Here is a 6,613-nt window from a genome sequence, read left to right on the forward strand (position 1 = left end):
CACTCCTTTCCATTCCTCTGTTACTCCCTGGTTCATCCTCTTCCATTATTCACGTTTGCAGTGTCCTCATGATGATTTCTAGTTTCTCACCCCTTCCCTTCCTGCAGCCCATCCAGACCTAACCTCTCAAAGTGTTTCATGATACACTCGGAAATGAGTTATCTTTCCCCCTAATCCTATTTAAATGATAAATCTCTTCACGGGGCTAGAGGTTAGGAAGAAACTACTAGTAGTAAGCTAATTTGAGTAAAAAAAAACCACATTTGGTTAATTTAATTTTTATGGATATATTTACATTTGAAAAGAAGATAGTCATTAATCCAAGCTACAGTGATTTGGTAGTAGAATTGTAAGTTCTGTAAAGGCAGTAGTTCTCAATCTCAGCTGCACATTTGAGAAGACTTTAAAAGATGCCTACTGCCAAGACCCCACACTCAGAGATTCTAATACAAGGATTGGGTCTGGAGCGGGGCCCAGGTATTGGAATGTTTACAGCATCCTAAATGGATTCCAAGTGTGCAGCTAGGATTGAGAACCACTGGGTTAGAATGACCACCTTGATTTAGCTTTCAATACTAAACTTTTCCATTGTTCTGTTATGTGGGTTACATACATATTAATGGAAATAGCTGGTAAAAGAAGGTTGGGGAATTTTTAATGCAAAGGTAATAGAGCAATAATTAAAATCTATGTCATTAAATCCAGCTCCCAATTTTACTAATGTGGAAACAGATTCAAATGATTGAGTTTACACAGCGAGTTTAGAGGTGGAGACAGGACAACCTTTAAATGATGTCAACAATAGGAATTTTAAAATATCCTATCCCTGGCTGGGTGGCTCAGTTGGTTGGAGCATCATCCATACACCAAAAGGTTGCAGGCACAATTCCTGGTCAGGGCACATGCCTAGGTTGTGGTTCGGGTCCCCAGTCGGAGCGAGTACAGGAGGCAACCAATCATTGTTTCTCTCTCTCATGGATGTTTCTCTCTCTCTCTCTCTCGCTCTCTCTCTCTCTCCCTTTCTCTCTAAAAATCAATAAAAATTTAAAAATAGAAAATCAAAGTAGCCTAAATATTTTTTTTACTCTTTGAAATTTAACTTATTTGTTAAAGGACTAAACTTACTGTAAATTAAGATTCATTTGTGAAAATGACAACAATTCAAACAATGGACAAAGATACAAAGTGAAAAGGAAATCTCCTGCCCTATTCCAATCCTGTTTTAAAGGTTACTTAAAGAATAATTTCTGCACAGAGTATAACCATTGTCTTCCACAAGGTAGCAGTATTGCTTATTCTTAAACAATTTCCCCAAGGCCAGTTCCTTCCCTGATTGTCAGGGCGGGCTATGAAGATTCAAGTCTTCCCAGTGACAGAATCAGTCCCTGGTACTGCAATGTCAGGTTGATGCCAGATTACTGTTTCACGAGGAAAACCAGAAGTGAGCAAAGAGCTGTACTGTACGGAGCTGTGTCTGTGTGTAGAAACAGTAGGAAGAGATCAGGGACTGAGACATTCAGTGGAAGCCCAGAGTTAGATGCTCCCTAGAAAACTATCAGTTGCCTATCTCGGTATTATCCAGTTTTGTGAAAATGTGCATCCAATTCTGTCATGCACAAAAATTTTCCCTTTACAACAAACTGGTCTCAGACTGTAGGACCCAGTCAAGGACTTCCATGGTACCCCTTATGACTCCAGGAGTCTCTGGGCTACTAGAAACAGGCCTGATATTTTGATACTGCTCTTCTGTAAAAAGAGTTGGGGAGATCATGCTTGGGTTTTCCCAACCTTATAGATTTCCAGCTAGGAACAGGTGATAAACAGCACAGATGCTTCAGTTTTCATCATTAAATTCTAGAGACATATGTGTGAGGAAAAATAATTTTTGGACTTTGTGATCATGTATCTACAAGAATAAAAACTTTATTACTGGTGACATCTTTGGGATCTTTTAAATATATAGATTTCAGAGAGGAAGGGAGAGGGAGAGAGAGATAGAAACATCAATGATGAGAGAGAACCATTGATAGGCTGCCTCCTACACAACCCACACTGGGGATTAAGCCTGCAACCCGGGCATGTGCCCTGACTGGGAATCGAACCATGACCTCCTGTTTCATAGGTTGACACTCAACCACTGAGCCATGTCAACCAGGCATCGTTGGGATCTTGAGAGAATAATTTTTCTCTGTGCCATACATGAATAGGCTTCTCCATGACTGAGGAGGGGACAGAACTGAAGAGAGTCATAAAATAATATAATCTTAGGAAGAAAAACTCTTTTCATCTCAAAGCCTTGACTTGTTCCAACAGGGATAGGGGAAGGGACAATGGATAGACTATGAGAGGAGAGGGTTATGGGAGTGCCATATCACTAAGCAGAAAGCTCTGTCCTCAAGGTGAATCCAGACAAACCAAAGAGACAGAGGTATGTGGGAAGCACGTAATGGAATTTTTAAGATAAAGCTCTAATAACTACAGACTTATAGTGATCTGTTTGGGATCCTTTGGAATAAAGGGTTTATTTTCCAAAACAGAACTAGAGCAAGAACCCAATTTTTATGTTTTTGTAACCAAAGGCTTTCTAAAACCTTCTAAGCTTTTACACCAAAAATAGTTTGGTAACTAATCAATGGGAGTTGCTGCACTTAATTGCAATAAGAAACAAGAGAGGCATCATATTAACTATGAGTCATAATGTCAAAAGTTAAAATTGTTAGTTTCCCTAAGCATTATTTCTTTTAGGGCCTCCTAGCTATTTCTAAATGATGTGCTTGATTACAACTATGAAGTTACACTTTTTTTTGTGTTTTTTTTTTATACACTGTATCCAAACATCATGCTAGGTTAGACAATTTGGCAATGTGTCCAATCATCGTGCTTTGTCATGGGAAATCCTGACCATTTCCTGTATGAAGTTGGAAATATTACACTGTCCTGCATCATCCCAATATGCCAATGCTGTAGGTTCAATCCCTGGTCAGGGCACATACAATAATCAACCAATGAATGCATAAATAACTGTAACAACAAAACAATGTCTCTCTCTCTCTCTCACTCTCTCTCTCTCTCTCTCTTAAATCAATAAATTAAAAGCTTTCACATCCACCATCCGCAGTGAAGTCACCACCAAGATGCAGATTTTCATGAAAACCCTCACAGGGAAGACCATCACTCTCGAGGTTGAACCCTTGGATACAATAGAAAATGTAAAAGCCAAGATCCAGGATAAGGAAGGAATTCCTCCTGATCAGCAAAGACTAATGTTTGCTGGCAAGCAACTGGAAGACGGACATACTTTGACTACAACATTAAAAGGAGTCCATTCTTGATCTTGTGTTGAGACTTCATGGTGGTGCTAAGAAAAGGAAGAAGTCTTACACCACTCCCAAGAAGAACAAGCATCAGAGAAAGAAGGTAAAGCTGGCTGTCCTGAAACACTACAAAGTGGATGAGAATGGCGAAATTAGTGTCCTTCATTGGGAGTGCCCTTCCGATGCATGTGGTGCTGGAGTTTTTATGACCGGCCACTTTGACAGACATTATTGTGGCAAATGTTGTCCAACCTATTGCTTCAACAAACCAGAAGATAAGAAACTGTGTATGGGTTAATAAAGGACATGAACTAATAAAAACAAACAGACATAAAGGCCTCAAGGAAATTCTAATTTGCAGACAGGGTGCAGAGTCTCTGGACCAGACATTCTCAGAGGCGCTGCATTGTTCCGCCTCGGGGAGAGGTGCGTCACAGCAGTGCACTGGAGATGGCTGGCACTGAGTCCGACTCACTCTTATTTTAGATGGGCTATTCTAGCCTCACACTAGGTAACCAAAAGCTGGACTCATTAAGAAGAGACAGCAGTGTCCAATTTCTATATTTTATCTTTCCCATTTCATGACACACTATTTGAATGCAGAGGGTCCTTTATGACTCATTTGGAAAATATAAGAAGAAAAAAAATGGCTGTAGTTATTCTTGGACTAGTACCCATAGTCAGCATTTTCTGCACAGATGCAATTTGAAAATCATCTCTATCTTCAGCTCCTAAAATTCTAAGTTCTTACTAAGTGAGTTTAAGAAACTATTCAGCATAGGAACTTATTTATCCTCCATATGTAAGGAAGCTCTAGGTGCCAGAGAGAGACTTTCACATAGATAGTGAAAATTTAAAAAATTTAAAAACTGAGTACATTAGCACTTTTTCATTAGAATAGAAAGGGGCTTTGGTCTGGGCTAAAGGGTATTGGACAGGATTTTCATGCTTGAATTCAGTCATTTGATGGATCACCATTTATTCTTTCCTGAAATGCCACTTGAAATTGACAATGATATGGCTGTACTTTAATGAAGTGACTACGTTTCCAGCTGGAAAGTCAAAATTATAATGTGTTAATTAACAAGGTTATCACTTTATATTTTCCTTTTATATAATTTCACAGCAGATGGCATTTACATTGGTTTCATTTATTTGGAGGGTCTAACTAAAAGGTGTAGGTCTGCTTTCCTGATGTATTGGATTAGGTCACGGATCACCTAGCTTGGGGGCAAGGGTGGAGATATTTGCAGGCATTGCTTGTGAAATTTCTTGAAGTATGTAAATGAAATTTCTAGGAAATCCTCCATGAGAAGGAGAGAGGGTCAAGTGTATAAGTTGACAAATGTTCACAACTAGCTGTTAACACTTTGTTGGTGATTTTGGCAGATGCAAACATGAGAAATTTTAAGTGTTTAAGGTTATCGGTAGAGACAAAGGTGGGTTTAATATGCAGGGATAGATGAAGTGCGATCTAAGAAGGTTTAAATGCTAACACATCTGTAGTTCATCATCATCTAATTTCAAAGAATGGCAACAACGTGTTGTAGCGGATCCTTTCAGAATGCCTTCTGGCCCCACTTGCTAAAGGGGGAGAGCAGCCCAGTATCCATATGATGCTGCTCCCTGGTCACAGTTGATTGGACCTAAGCTGAGTTAATCACATTCTCTCCCCTGGGTACTGGGAATAGGGATGCAGAGTCTTTGATTAGCTTGTCTTGGGCACTGGAGCTAGTAGGTGATGCAGAGCTGGGGCTGGACTGCCATTTTCTACCAGGGGGATTCTGAAGCAAAGAAAGCCAGTCTTCAGAGTAAAAAGAGATATTCTTGAGCCTGGAAGAGATGAAGAGAATACCTTTCGTTCCCAACGTTCACGTTCCATGTCAGTCCCACATTAGGGCCTGGCTGTCCTGCAGCTTTGGTTCCCAAAGATACTCCTGTATCTTTTCAATAAGCATCACCCCCTTGTGCTTGAAGTGGTTAGTTTGGGTGTCTATTCCTTGCAAACAATTATCTCTGATTAAGATAGTGTTTTTTTTCTACATAGAACAGCGGTTCTCAACCTGTGGGTCGCGACCCCTTTGGCGGTTGAACGACCCTTTCACAGGGGTCGCCTAAGACCATCCTGCATATCAGATATTTACATTACGATTCATAACAGTAGCAACATTACAGTTATGAAGTAGCAACGAAAATAATTTTATGGTTGCGGGTCACCCGAACATGAGGAACTGTATTAAAGGGCCGGAAAGGTGAGAACTACTGACAAAGAACATCTATGAAGGACATAGGCCGCATTTACTGCAGATGTTTGCCTTCTTAAAATTTTGCTTGATTTATCCACATTAGTTTTCTGGTGGGTAAACCGGCTGGTTGGCACAACAGATGTGGCAGGCTTTGTGAGCAAATGGGTCAAAAAGGAATGCTGAATGGCATGAAATCTTTGCAGCAATGGGAACACGTTTTACTCTGTACGCTCTAAACAGAAAGGCAAAGTCCAAACATGCAAAACTTTATGGCTGCATTTTCTTTCTTTAACCTAATTAAGCCCTCATAATATAGCTAGACATAAAGGATATATGCACAGTAATTTAATGTCTCCATTATAAAAGGGCTTGAAAAGATGCTAAGATGGATAGAATAATCAGCTCTATCAGTCCCATCAATTTTTAGCCCCCTTTGCTTCAGTGTTAGGCCCCTGACACCAATTATGTAAATTTGCTCACACGGTGCCTGGTTACTTTTGCATTGTAATTTAAATGTAGGTGTCTTATGAAGACAAAAAGACATGCATTGTCCTTTTCAAAATTTGAACTGATTCACTGATTTTGTTTCTGTCAAATTACCAGGCAGCTGGAGAAACAGCTGGGCCAGTTTCTGAATACCAACAAAAAAATCTCAAGTTTGAATTACAATAGGGGTTTTCATTAGAATTTTATAGTATTGTTTAATAAATACAAAACACACTTTACTGGTACTTGGCTGCTTTCCTGTTTACATTAGCAAATGTATTATGCAGATGGAATCAAATGTACTAGGAGTTGCTTGATTCACCGAGAGCAATCAGTCTGAACGTTCTTTATTTTAAGGACTATAAAGTCAATTTTGCAGGAGGATCGTAAGAGCCCCTACCTGACCTGCCTTAGTTTCCTAGCGGCAGTATAGTTTAGTGATCTTAGAATTACTTGGGTTCAACAACAGGTTCTACTAGCTGTGTGACCTTTGGTAAATGACTTAAACTCTTTGTGCTTTAATTTTCTCATTTGCGAAGTGGGGATAACAAAAGCTCCTACTTTACT

General features: G+C 39.6%; 1 pseudogene; it reads left to right on the forward strand.

Moving 5' to 3' along the window:
* Positions 1-3,101: 3,101 nt before the first annotated feature.
* Positions 3,102-3,639, forward strand: LOC132219830 (ubiquitin-ribosomal protein eS31 fusion protein-like; annotated as a pseudogene).
* Positions 3,640-6,613: the final 2,974 nt, after the last annotated feature.

Source organism: Myotis daubentonii, chromosome 1 (genome assembly GCF_963259705.1).
Source record: "Myotis daubentonii chromosome 1, mMyoDau2.1, whole genome shotgun sequence".
NCBI classification, from domain to species: domain Eukaryota; kingdom Metazoa; phylum Chordata; class Mammalia; order Chiroptera; family Vespertilionidae; genus Myotis; species Myotis daubentonii.